Here is a 14230-nt window from a genome sequence, read left to right as displayed (position 1 = left end):
AGGAGGGAGCCAGCTCTGTGCTCTCAGTTTGTTCCCTGAAGAACAGAACTCCACACGATCCGAAGTCAGGAAGGGCACACTCCCCCCACCCCCGGGTTCTGTTTTTAGCTGCGTGCCTGCCAGGATCTGAGATACCATGGTGATGGGAGTCACAGAAACAGAGATGGAAGATAGATTGCCACAAAGGCCAGCGTTCTGCACTCCCTGCCTAATGGGAAAGCGTCAAGCTGGAGGCTTCAAGGTCTTGTACCACCCATTTACCATTGGCTCTCCCAGACGATCCTGAAAACAGATCGGAACAAGCTGTGACCACAGCGTTTCTAGCCAACCCAGAGGTCACATGGGTGTTGCTGCAGCTCTGAGGCCACCCAAGAGGGCAGAGTGAACAGCCAGGGTGGTCATTACTGCCGCTGATCCCTCCATTCCCTGAACCTCCTGCGAAGCCGTGCAGCCTCCTCCCTCGGGAGCCAGCGTCCTCCTCCCTCGGGAGCCAGCGTCAGGTGCAGGGCGGCCAGGAGCCCCTGAGCGGTGTGGCCAACAGGCTCCCAGAAGGTGAGTGTTTCGTTAAAAGGAGGACTCTTATCCCACCGGTTACACTGAAGGTGTTATGTGGCTGTAGGGGCATCTCCACATATGCTTGCATTTCATGACAAAGTCCTCGAGCAACCATCACCCCAGGACGGGGGTACGACACCCGCCAATGAGCAAACCAGCCCCTGTGTGGAGCTGCTCCCCGACACTCAAGACCGGTCTTTGGCACACACACGCAGGGTCACTTGCCCACCCCACCAGGTCAATGGCAAAGACCTGGCCCTGCTCTTTCCACATAATACACCTCTTTTTTTTGTTGTTGTTGTTGTATTCTGCTTTGATCATTGGACTTCCAAGATTCAAAACCCAAGGAAGACAGTTGCAATCAACACTGTAAATATGAATAACCGGTCTTGGTCTCGTTATGGCTATTTGGAGGGGGGCTGCTCTGCGGGGCTGCCCTGTGGCCTCACAGCAAACCCCCACGGCAGGAAACGCTAGCTGCTTTCCACAGATGGAGACATCAGGAGACGTGACCAAGACAGAATGGGGGGCTTGGCTGAGAGCGAGCCTTCAGGAGGGGCAGAGGTGGATCTAACCCCGGGCCCACCTGTCTCTGAGCCTGGTGTCCTTCCACCCGAGGCCGGTCCCCAGCCCTTCAGTGCGTCTGAGCCCCGGAGAAGAAGGTAGGGGTACCACGAGCCAAGCAAACATCCCTGGAGCCGGTCGGAGCGCGATAGCAGGGCTCACCCTCCCGGGGGCCGGGCCTCCACGGCTGCCCCGCTGAGAACTGGGCAGGCTGGCCCTGGACTGGTGGACCACGGGAGTCCAGACTGGAGAGCCTCTTCTTTGTGGTTTGAGGGATTCCTGCCTCGTGGCGTCCAAATTCTGAACACTCTCTTAAGAAGGGAAGGAAGGGGTAAAAGAAGCAGAATGTTGTTTTCTTATAGGACTCTTCGTTTAAAACTTTGTTTTTAGAACAAATAACTCCAGTGGGCACAGTTGAAGCAATCCTGTACCACAAATGTAGCAATTTTGGGACAATGGCCTCTGGTTCTATATGGTTACAGGGACCCAGCAGGCTGGGCGACCGCACTGCTCGTGGGAGGCATTTGGTTGTACATCCAAACCTGATTATCACATTTATTAACACAATCAAATGCTGTACTTGGACACAACCCACTTTTACCTTCTTTTTAAAAACCCATGAATAGAAATACCAATCTGGTCAATTATCACCCAGGGAGTAACTCCAGCTTTATAGATCGGTAAAGCAATTGCTTTCTATCATCGAGCAATGTGACAGATAACAAAGGCAGATTAAACAGTTCGACTATAGGCTGCATATTATAATGGCATTTGACTTCATCTGTACATCAATACCCACCCCTCCGGGTTTCCTTCCAGGCAGGCACCAGAGCCGGCAGATCAGCCAGGACGAGGAATGGAGAACCAGAAGCACGCCATGCTCAGAAGCCTGGGGAGGCAGCACTGGCCTCCCCAGGTGGCCGGGCCTCACGTCACGCCATAGAATGCCATACTGTACCCTTGACCGTATTTTAGACAGGAGATTTTGCTCATCTTGGCTCTATAATAATGGGATGTTAAAGACGCGGGTTTGAGGCTGCTTATCTGGGGGATGGTCTCATAAGCCCGAGGTTCCTCATGTACAGGACAGCGCCTCTGCTCTCTGCCTCAAAGGTGTGCATGTGGGACCCTCTAAACCAGCTGATCAACGGGTCAGAGGGAATAGCCCTGCACGGAGCAACCACAAACCAAGATGATAAACTGCTGTGTTCCCCAAACAACCCATTCCCCTCTCTATCTGACCAGTGACTAGATAACAGAATAATGTGACCCTACAAGTGACAGATGACAAGTCGCCAGCAACTTGACTTCCCTAAGGTCTAGACTTGTGTTCACTGTACATCCTAACCAAAAAGTGACCGTGCCATAGTATCAACATCTGTGATTAGGGACTTCCAGAATAGAAGATGAAATCGAACGATTTGGCAAATTCCGGAAGGGGTTTGGGGCAGTGGAAGAAAACAGTACATAATTCCATTTTAATAGCTGTGTACCATGGGCGTTTATTCCCTTTGTGCGTTCCACAAAGCCTTTGTAGAACACAGGTTCACCGACAAGGTAGCCAGCACAAGGGGCAGGGGGAAAATGTCCAGGACTCAGGAGGGCTCGAAAGAACACAGAATGGCAACGGTGCCTGGAGCCTGGGTGAGGTGAGGGAGGACACGGGGCCACATGTGGGGGAGGAGGCAGCAGAGAGGCGGTCTGTGGCCTTCACCTTCTGTCCACACCCTTGACTGGAAGCTGGTTTGGGGGACTCCCCTGCGATCTCGTCAGGAAATCCGGGTGGCCCCGTCATGCTGAGACCAGGCACTGTCACGGTGTGCACTCCACAGATGCTCTCCTGAACAGAGTGCCTGAGGGTATCCACAGAGAACATTCTCGTGCCAGTGAAATGCTTGAAATTGAAATGGAACATGGAGAGATCTTTTTCATAAGAAGAACAGGCCACTGCCCACCCGGGATAATTTACATGATACGACAGCTGCAGACGGGGGCAAGATGGTGACCTCGTAAGAGTCCTCCCAACCTGAGATCCTATCACGGCGTTCCGGATTTCCCATGCCCGAAGCAATAACCTAGGTCTGAGACAACCCTTAGAATATCTTAGAACAAAATCTGAGCAAAATAACATGAGAATCTTCTTTACCCTGTGTTTTCCTTTTTTTTTTTTTCTAACAAGATGAATCACACTCTCCCAACAGAGAGCCCTGTGTTGGCAAGATACAGATGTCACAGGGGCGCCTGGGTGGCTCAGTCGGTTGAGCGTCCGACTTCGGCTCAGGTCATGATCTCACGGTCCATGACTTCGAGCCCTGCATCGGGCTCTGTGCTGACAGCTCAGAGCCTGGAGCCTGCTTCGGATTCTGTGTCTCCTTCTCTCTCTTCCCCTCCCCTGCTCACACTCCATCTCTCTCAAAAATAAATAAACATTTAAAATAATTAAAAAAAAAAAAGATACAGATGTCACATCTTGAGCCAGCACTCCCAATAGCAGCACCAGTTCCTTGGACACAATACTCTCTATAGTAGTAAAATGCACATAACCCAAGGCGTGCCATCACCCCAAATACACAACTCGTATGCGCAATACGCATTCCGCACATTCCCAGAGCTGTGTGGCCACCCCCACCGTCTGTGTCCAGAACTTTCTCATCTCCCCAAACCGAAGCTCTATCCCCATAAAACAGTAACGCCTCTCTCCCCTCCCCCACCCCAGTGACCTCTGTTCTGCTTTCTGTCTCTGGGAATTTCTAACTACTTCACATACACAGACTCAGTCTTTGGCCTTTTGTGTCTGGCTCATTTTGCTCAGCACACCTACGTCTTCGAGTTTCATCCATCTTATAGCAGGTGTCAGGATCTCCTGCCTTTTAAGGCTGCACAACGTCCCTCTGCACACACCACATCCCACTCCTGCTGGTTCATTCGTCTGCTGATGGATGTCTGGGTTGTTTCTACCTTCTGGCTGCTGAGATCATGGGCGTTTCAATACCTGGGATTGCTACTACACTATTTTCAGTAAACAGCCGGTGGTGAAACTGCAGGACCATACGGTAAGTCTGTGCTAACTTTCCCGAGGAGCTGTCCTACTGTTTTCCACAGCGACGGTACCTTTTTGGATTCTCACAGCAGCACACAACCCTCGCTAACACTTGTTTTCGGGTTTTTGAGAGCGGCCACCTTCACGGGTGGGACACAGTACCCATGTGGTTTCAATTCGCATTTCCCTAATAACAAGCGATACCGAGCATGTTTTTTGCGTGCTTACTGGCCACGTGCGTGTCTCCTCTGGAGAAATGTCTAGGCAAGTCCTTAGCCCATTTTTTAACCGAGTTGGTTTTCTTTGTTACCGCATTATAGGAATTCTTCACATACGCTGAATATCAACCCCTCATCAGATATATGATTTGCAGATCTTTTCTCCCATTCTGTGGGTTGCCTTTTCACTCTGTGAAAGTGAGTCCTTTGATGCACAAAATTTTTAATTTTGACAAAGGCCAATGTATCTGTTTTTTTCTTTCATCATCTGTGAATAATGATATTGTGAGAGCAGGATGTGGTTGGGTGTCTCCTACAGGGTCCCGGGTAGGCCTTCAAGGAGCAGACAGTTAAGGATTGTGAGCTACCTGGGAGTTATGAAGCTTTCACTGAGTATGCACACACCATAGGATGTGTGAACTGGAAGCGAGACCCCACTTCGTCCTGGACCCAGCAGAGCCCCAAGTAGTCCACGCACAGAAGCGGGTGGCAGAGAGGCGGGTCAGGCACAGGCAGAGCCGCGGCAGCGTCTGGGCACACGGTGTCCTTTGCTGGCTGTTCCCCAGCATCTGCTCGCCTCTCCAACACCAGGTGCTCCATAAACGCGGTCTTCCTGAGCCACCCCCCCTCTCCTAATGAGCGCCGCCCTGTGTGACTGGGGGGGTTGCAGCCATGGACTGCCTCACTCTCAGGTGGGCAGCCCAGAGAGATGATTTCTGGCAACCTCAACTGGAAGGCACCATCTTTATGTAAGGTCAGTGGGAGGAAAAGCCAGGGCAGCTGCTAACAGGTGAGTTCTTCCCAAACCCTACAGCTCCAGGGATCACGTCCTCACACCGTATCTCCAAGAGCGAGGGCCTCTGAACTGAGTTCTTGTGGGATTGATTTCAGAAGCCCATCTGTCTGCTTTGTCATTATCAGATTCTTCCTTAGCATTTAATGTAAACTAGCCCCAGGAAAACGTCACATTATTTAAAGCCATGCATACTCAGTACATGACCCATGTGCTACAATAGCTAAGTCTAATAATGATAATAACAAGGCTGTAACGAAAAACGTAGCGGAGTTCCTATCCACTGGGGCCACCCTATCAAAGCCAAATAAGCCCACCACACAGGCGCATGGAGGAAGTAGCCGGAAGAAATGTATAAATGCCAAGAAAGAAATAGCAAATTGGCCCTGCTGCTCACAAAGGCAAAAGGGCCTGTGTGTTCTGCGGGAATGAGAAAAAGGAGATTTTTAGATCCTGCATATGTGGATGGAAAGCTGCCTGGCTACACCATTAGTCAATCATTATCCTGCAGAGAAGTCTCATAAAAATATAACAACAAAAGAGAACCGTGGGCCAACCGCACTGTGGACATAGACAGGACAGCCATAAATGAAATATCACTGGCTGGAATTACAGCATGGGGCGGGGGGCATGAGACACCATGGCCACAGAGGGTTAGTCCTGTGCACAGACGGGTCCGTGCACAGACGCCTGCTGGTAGCACACAGCACAGAGAACCATAATCATCTCAAGACATCCTTTGCCAGGGCGCCTGGGTGGCTCAGTCAGCTAAGCTTCTGACTCTTGATTTTTGGTCAGGTCACGATCTCATGGCTTGGTGGGTTTGAGCCCCATGTCAGGCTCTGTGCTGACACCGTGGAACCTGCTTGGTATTCTCTCTCTCCCTCTCTCTCTCTGCCCCCTTCCACTCGTGCTGTCTCTGTCTCTCTCAAATTAATCTCCCTGATTAGAATGTAATGCCCATTCCTAATAAACAGACTTCTCTCCCAAAAGGGATGGAATTCTTGAGCTGCCTTGGCCTTGTTCAAAACTTCCAAACTTTCCCCAGCCCATTTGCTCATTCCCTCCCTCCAGTAAGTCCTGAGCAACCTCACTTAGACACTTGTCATAGCTCTTCGGGCCCATGTGACTAGCATCTGTGGGGCCCATGTGATCCTAATTCCCAGTAGAAAGGGTCACGTTGGAGTCGCCCATGAACACCATCCTCCCGGCATTGTGCGTCCACTCTCCTACAGTCAGAGGGTGCAGCTGAACGAAGAAGAGGGTAGTTGGCCTGGATGTGCACACGGTGTTCCTTCCACAGTACTGTCTTAGGGGGTCACAATGTTTTCAGATGATGACTTCATGCTCATAGTTGTCAAAACCAAGTAAATGACAAATAGCTTTGGAAAAAAAATTGAAGAAAACACTCCAGGTCAGTAGGTGTACGTCAGTTTTCTCTGGACTGTTCTATCAAACAGGAGATAAGAATAATATGATCTGATTTCTCATTTCAGTGAATATCCAGAGCCTCTGTACGTGGAGGGTGAAGGGAGTTAATGAAGCACACGATACGGTTTTCTCGGATGTGAGGGATCGTCATGACAGCCACGGGGAGACGGAGAGGTAGGGTCCCGCTGGGCATCACTGTTAGTGTGTGAATGGTCATTAAATTCTGTGTGAGATCCAGATGCATCCAGGAGCACTGCCCGGTCCTCCCAAAAGATGCACCCAGAGAGCCCCACACGGGGCCCAGAAAGAGGAGTCAGCTGAGAACACACAAGGTGGCACTGGGGACGCCCCCCGTCAGGGATCTGCAGACAGTACTGCATGACCTCGCACCAATGTCAGGCCATTCCAGCAAGGTCTCAGGTATCTTCCTGGCTCCTGTGAGTGAGCCTGGGCTTTGCAGCTTGAGGGAGGGGGGTGCAGTAGGGGCTTGGCCGGGAGAAAAGCGGAAGGAAGGAGAAAGGAGGGGTGAGTGCCAGCTGCCTCCTTTGCCCTCCACGTAACACAGGGCCTCGCCAGGCATGCCCACTCAGCTCTGGGCCCGGAGGCTGGGCTCCTGCCCTCATGCTGTGCAGAGAGATCTCTAAGATAAGGTCAGGAAGAATATTCTAGTAATTTGAACCTTTAAAACCTGGGCCGGGACTTTTGGAAAATTAGGAGGATAAGAAGTTCCAGAAATTGGTAAAATGGGGTTTTGCACCTTTTACTTCGCTCCTTTAGCACATGGACGTTCGAAGTGTGGTCCAGGGACCGGCAGCCCGGGTGCCACCTGGGAGCTAGTAAACGATGCATGACCCAGGCCACCCCCAGCCTCCTGTTCCTTCTGCAATCTAAGAGACCCCCGGAGAATCGGATGCACGCACAAGTTTCAGAAGCTCATACGTGAGGTGTCACATACGCCATCAGAATGTGCAAGACCACGAAGACAGTCCGGGGTCAGGCAAGATGGCCTTGTTCCTGGTCAGATGTGCGCAGAGGAGCAAAACCAGGGAAGCCCAGGAACAACGGCTAATCCGCCTTTGGAATGTCCAAACACCTCAAACAGAGTGCCAGCTGGAGCAGAAGGAGACAGTAGATGTTAGGACAGTATTGCCTGAAACGTGACTATGTTTCATGGAATCCATCCATTTCCTTCAGAGACGAGAGCTCGTTGAAGCTGTTTCAAGGAACCTATGTCTAGGGAGCAATGATGAAATTAAAGCAGCTGGCTCTTAAGATGGGCATAAGGAAACCAAATGCCAAATACAATGCTTTTTTGATAGTGACAGAGTTCAATGCCAAATAGCAACTTCATGGAAAGAAAAATAATTGTCATGGGTAATTGGATTGGGAAATCAGAAAAAAAAAAAAAAATATATATCTGGGGTTTTTTCACCAAATTGATTAGACTATATGAGATTGACTTTTACTTCTGTCTCCAGAAAACAGTAACACCAGATACCAATTAGCAATCCCTCTGGCAAGCTTCAAAAAGCATCATCAGCCAAAGAGAGAACTCAAAACTGTTTTTTTTGTCTTGTTGGAGCCATTTTATTTCATTTTTTTAAATTTTATTTATTTATTTAGAGAGAGACAGAGACAGCGTGAGCAGGGAAGGTTCAGAGAGACAGGGAGAGAGAGGGGATCCCAAGCAGGCTCTGCACCATCAGCACAGAGCCCGATGTGGGGCTTGAAACTCATGAAACCGTGACATCATGACCTGAGCCGAAACCGAGAGTCAGATGCTTAACCACCTAAGCCCCCCAGGTGCCCCTTGTTGGAGTCATTTTTGGCACACATTGTTAGGAAAAGGAATAAAGAGACCGTTGGTGTTTCTACTTTACTGGATAGATGAAAGGAACAGCTACCGTCATCAGTTCAGAACAGGATCTTACGGAGGAAGACACACTCACCAGCGTGGAGACAGTGGGCTGACCACAAGCAACAGGTTCCCAAAGGACCAGACAGCTGGTTGCCGCCTTGGCTGTGCTTGGAGCCGCGGGGAAAGCTCTGTGCAACCCGAGGCTGAGCCTCGTGTCCTGGGTGAGACCAGCACGCAGCCAAGGCCGACAGCCCTGGGATGCAGACATCCCCGCTCCCGTGTGCGCTGGGCCCCCTTGGGTCCTGCAGGCTTCCCGCTTCCACCCCAGCACGGGCTGCCTTGGAAGGAATGTTGCTCCCATCCTTACAGGGAGAAAGAAGCAGCCTGACTCCAAATCCACGACTTGGCCCGGACCTGTCAGAGAGCTGAGGTCGCAGAGCCAACAGTGGGCTCAGCCTCTGCAACACAGTGCTGCAGGGAGACGCAGACGCGGGTCACCTAAAATAGAGACAAGACGGCACAACTGGTAATGGCTGAGGGTTGGCGGAGGCCCAGCGTGAGCCCCTGGGGCTGCAGAAATTCGGGGAGCCTGCATGACCTTGCAGGTCCTTTCTCTACCAACCTACCAAATGCTCGTGGAAAAGAGCAGAAAGAGCCCAAGACCCAGGCCTTGTGGTGAAGACCTGGGGGGAGAAACAGCAACCAGTGCGGAGCAAGGTCATGAAACCCCCCCAGACCCCCCCTCATCTCTGCCGTAGGACAAACCGTGGCCCCCCATCTCCGCCATAGGACAAACCGTGGCCCCCCCATCTCCACCGGAGGACAAACTGTGGTCCACTGGTGGGGTGGTGACCACGGAGCAGGGGACTGAGGGGGGAGAGGCAGGAAAACAGAACAGAACAAAACAAAACCCCGGCCTACTCCTGGGTATTAAATTTAAGCTCTGAGTCCACAACTGTTACAGAGGGGAGGCAGGGAACTGAGAGAGCCACACCCCCAAGACCCAGGGGAAGGGTGCAAGCCTAGGAATGAGCCTCCATCAGAAGGACAGAAACCACACCCCCCACCCACCACCAGCGGCAGGCTAAGGGGCTAAGGAGCTCGGCTAACAAAAGGCAGAAAAATCCCAAGAGAGTCCTGCTGGGAGAGGGACGGGGAGGGGAAGGCGCCTGAAAGACACCCTCCCGGGGCGGGGGGTACCGTGTCGAGGGAAGACTGAAAACACAGACTCACCCTGCTCCCCCCACGCCCCACCTCCCCCCAAGGGATCTCTGCAGGTGTTAAAGCCTGCTCCCATGGAGCGAGCTACTGCAGTGATAAACCCCACACACCCCCAACTCCCACCCAGGGGCTGCAAACCTCACGCTGCAGATTCAGGAAGAAGACGGACACACCCACCCCCAGGCATGGATACTATTTCTCTCACTCTGCTCATCTACACAACATGCACAGCTCCCAAGAAAACATGACAAGGCATTAAAAACAAACAAACAAAAAAGCCAGGAACACCAACACATTCCCAATGGAGGACAATCCTTGGAACCAGACTGAGCTACGAGACAGTTGTTGAACTATCTGCCAGGGGATTTAAAATAACTATAATTAGTATGTTAAAGACTTTAACAGAAAAAGTGGGTCACATAAAAGATCAGATGGGAATTCCAGCAGAGAGATGGAAGTTTAAGGAAAAAACCACACAGAAATGCTAGAAATTTTAAAACCCCACTGTAATGGGATGAAGAAGTATCTTGAAGCCTCATCAGCAGATTTGATGCAGGCGTAAAAGAGTCAGTGAACTGGAAGGCAGGTCAACAGAAATTACCAAAGTTGAAATGCAAAGAGAACAAGTGTAGAGAAGGAAGAAAAACCCAGAGCAGCATATCCAAGCACTGCGGGTCCGTGGCAAACGTTCAGAACATGCACAATTGCAACAGCAAAGGAGAAGAAGAGAGAACAAGCAGAAGAAATGTTTGAAGGAAGATTGCTCACGAATGCTCCAAAATTAATGGCAGGCACCAAACCACAGATCCAGTCAGCTCCAAGAATACCGAGTAGGATCAGAACAAACAATCCACCTAGGGTGTCGCGTGAAACTGTTGAAAACAACAACAAAGAATGGCAAAGGTGGGAGGCAGAGGACCGGGGCCCATCACAAAGACAAGGACCCAGAAGCCAAGGGAACCAGGAGACGATGAAGTCACACCTCTAAACTGCTGAAAGAAGAAAAACTGTGGACTCTGAATTCCAGAGAAAATAGAATTCAAAAATGAAGGAGAAATAAAGACTTTCTTAGGAAAAAACAGAAGCTGGGAATTTGATTCGTCAGTAGACGTATTTGACAGGGAAAAAAATGCTAAGGGACATTCTCCGGTTAGAAGGATTGGATGACCCTAACACTTGAATCTGCACAAGGGAGTGAAAAGACACTGGAAACAATACTATAATGGTGCGTTTCAATTCATTTTTCACTTTCTCAGAAAGGTAGCCATCTAAAGCAGGGCTGGAGAATGACACCCTGTTGGTCAAACCTTACCCACCACCTGCTTGTGTGAGTGAAGTTTTACCAGAAAACAGTGAAACGTGTGCATTCCCACATCAGCTACGCCCGATTTCAGCTGACTAGCTGCACAGACAACACAGAGCCTGTAACACCCACCATAGTTATTACCTGGTCTAACGAAAAATTTAGTTAATCCCCGGTTTAAAGAAAAAAAACAGTGGCAATGCCTCGGATGTTTATAGGATACGTAAAGAAAGAGGATACTCCAAACGTCGCACAGGAATAGGCGGGGGGCTGGCAATCCACTGTTGTAAGGGTCTTATACGCCACTGAAATGGGCACAAATGTCCTCAAGAGTGGGACGAACCCTGAAATGCATATTTTAAGCTCCAGGGAAATTACTCAACAGACTCATAAAAAATGCTCACTTAACGTAAGAGGATACAGAAAAAGAGGAAAACAGAAACACAGATGGAAAAAAGTAGAAAAGTTAGTAAATAGAACCCAGTGACATGTAATGAGGCCAACACAACGCAACTAGCTCGGGTTCATTCCAGAAACACAAGGCCAGTTCAACATCTGACAACTCATCTACGTAATTCCCCGTATAAATAGAACAAAAAAATAAAAACCGTGTGATTATCTCAACAGGTGCAGAAAAAGCTTTTAACAAAACTCAGCATCCATTCGTGATCTAAATCCTCAGCAAAGAAGCAACAGAAGTGAGCCCCTTAATCTGATAAAGGGCATGAGTCTTCGATGACCCCACAGCTAACGCCACGCTGACGATGAGGCCGTGAATTCTTCCCCTGAGTTTGGGAACACGGGAAGTATGTCCATGATTACCTCTCCTACTTAACATCACACTGGAAGTTCTGCACAACAGGACAAGAGAAAGAAAGAAAGGACCTACAGACTGGAAAGGATGAGATAAAATTGTTCTTAATTGCGGACGGCACAATTATCTATGCAGGAAAAAGACCCCAAATCTTCAAAAAGGCTCCCAGAACTAATACACGAGTTAAAGAATTTCACGAGATACCATACAAAGCACAAAAGCCAACCTGTACTCCTATGTGCCAGTGGAAGAGTCCGGTGCCTGGCCGAACTCCTGTGTATAATCTCTCAGCAAGCCACAGGCAGTTGCAAAGGCTCCATCCAGCACACTGCACAGGGGAGGTGGTCTCCCTGCACCGGACTTGAGGCGCAGTCCACGCATCATGGGCTCTAAGGGGAGTTGCTTCAAGGACTCAGGCCCCCTGGCCAGCTGTGCTCCTATGTGTATCTACCTTCCAACCAGGCGCCCCAATTTGGGGGTCTCTTCCTCAGGTGCCCCTCCTTACTGAGGGGTCAGGAGGAATCTTGAAGACACTGTTCTGACTCAGTGGTCACTGCTTTCCTCTCCCAGCCCTCCCCTGCTCCCCACCAAGCCCCCAGGTCCATAAAACCACGGACCCCTCTCTTTGGGGCCCCTTCAGCAGTGAGATCACCCCACGTCTGCCCTAGTCCATCTGACCCCAGCCGGCGCCATTCCATGGGTGCAAACAGACTGAGAGAGCCACCGTGCTCTCCGGTTTGGTCTCCTGCTCACACTACTGAACCAGAGGGTGGAAGGCTTAACACTGTCCTTACCACATGGCTTGTTTTCTTAATCAGCTGCTCTGACATCTGGCAGCTCAGCTCTCTCAGCTCAGCTGAGCTCTTGAGCCACAAATCATTAGAATTTGAACTTTTAAAAAACCAATACTCCTTAACACCAAACCGAAGTACCTAGGTGTAAATGTAACAGACTATGTGCAGGTGTCTCTACTATGAACATGCCAATGAAAGAAACCAAGGGAGGGATGTATAAATGGAAAGATGGACTGTTCATGGAACACGGCCCATTGTTGCTAGGATGTCAGCTCTCTCCAACTGGATCTATAATCTACATCGAAATCTCAACGAGGTTTTCTATAGGTATTAACCAGTTGATTCCAAAATGTATGTTCAAAGACAAAGGGACTAGAATAGCCAAGAGAATTCCGACGAGAAATTGCCCAAATTCATGGTATGGCAAACGTGATAGCATCTAATGTCTGGGCATAAACCAGCAGACCAGGATGGAGTTCACAACAGATCCACAAAAACATAGCCAACTGATTTGGGGCAAGGTGACAACACTGACTTGATGGAGGAAAAGATAGAGTAAAAAATGTTGCTGGAAATACAGGACAACCCTATGTAAGTGAGTAAATCAACCTTGACCCACACTTCACACCTTATCCAAAACTACCTCAAAGCAGATCATATGCCTAAATGTAAAATGTTAACTCGATCATACTTCTTGAAGAAAGCCTACTTGACCTCGGATTTGGTGATGTGTTTTTAGATATGACACCAAAAGCACGATCCATTAAAAAATATAAAGTTGGTAAGTTGTACTTTATCAAAGCAAACACTTATCTTTTGTGAAAAACACTGTCAAGACAGTGAAAATACAAGCTATGGGCCGGATAGAAATGTTCATAAATCCATATCTGATAAAGGTCTTCTACCCAAAATATATAAAGAATATTTAAAAGTCAACGATAAAAAAACAAACACCCCAATAAAAACCAGACAAAAGATCTGATCAGCTACTTCACCGAAGAAGATGTATCAATGGCAGATAAGCTTATGAAAAGATACTCAACAGCATTAGTCACTAAGGAAATGAAAATTCAAACTCAATGAGATACCAATCACTATTCACCAATTAGAATGATTAAAATAAAAACAAATGAATAAAAATGTTAAAACTCACAATACTGGCAAGGGTGCAGAGAAACAAATTCTCATTCATGGCTGATAGGAACATGTCCAGTCACTTTCCGAGACAGTTTGGTGATTTCCTGGGGAGTTAAACATATATGTACCACGTGACCCAGAAGTCCTACTCCTGGGGATTTGCCCCACTGAATTTAAAACTTTTATGTTCACTCACACACATAATGGGAAAAACACTTAGCATGTCTGTCTCCACGCTGGTTCTATTTCCCTTGCTGCTGTGACCTGTAGCTTAGAAACTTTTGCCTTGCCCTGCACGTAGGCATGTCAACATCCAGGGGGGTTGGCTTATTGCTAAGATTTGCAAAAACTGCTTTTTGCCCAAAACGTGCCTCACCGGAGGAGATACGGAAGTACGTACAGAAAGGACCATGCTATGTTTAAGATTTAGAGGAATAGCATGACCAGATTCCATACCTAAAGATCAACTGACTGGGGACAAGAAGTTACTGGACCTTCCTCA

The 14230-nt window shown here is 49.1% G+C and overlaps 1 long non-coding RNA gene across 1 annotated transcript; it reads left to right on the top strand.

Moving 5' to 3' along the window:
* Window positions 1-474: 474 nt before the first annotated feature.
* Window positions 475-13669, top strand: LOC122237181. The gene is made up of 3 exons (XR_006215414.1): window positions 475-552; window positions 6667-6775; window positions 11611-13669. It is a non-coding gene; the product is annotated as an uncharacterized LOC122237181 (long non-coding RNA).
* The last annotated feature ends 561 nt before the right edge of the window (window positions 13670-14230 follow it).

This window comes from Panthera tigris, chromosome A1 (genome assembly GCF_018350195.1).
Source record: "Panthera tigris isolate Pti1 chromosome A1, P.tigris_Pti1_mat1.1, whole genome shotgun sequence".
NCBI classification, from domain to species: Eukaryota; Metazoa; Chordata; class Mammalia; order Carnivora; family Felidae; genus Panthera; species Panthera tigris.
This window is presented reverse-complemented; position numbering and strand designations above follow the sequence as displayed.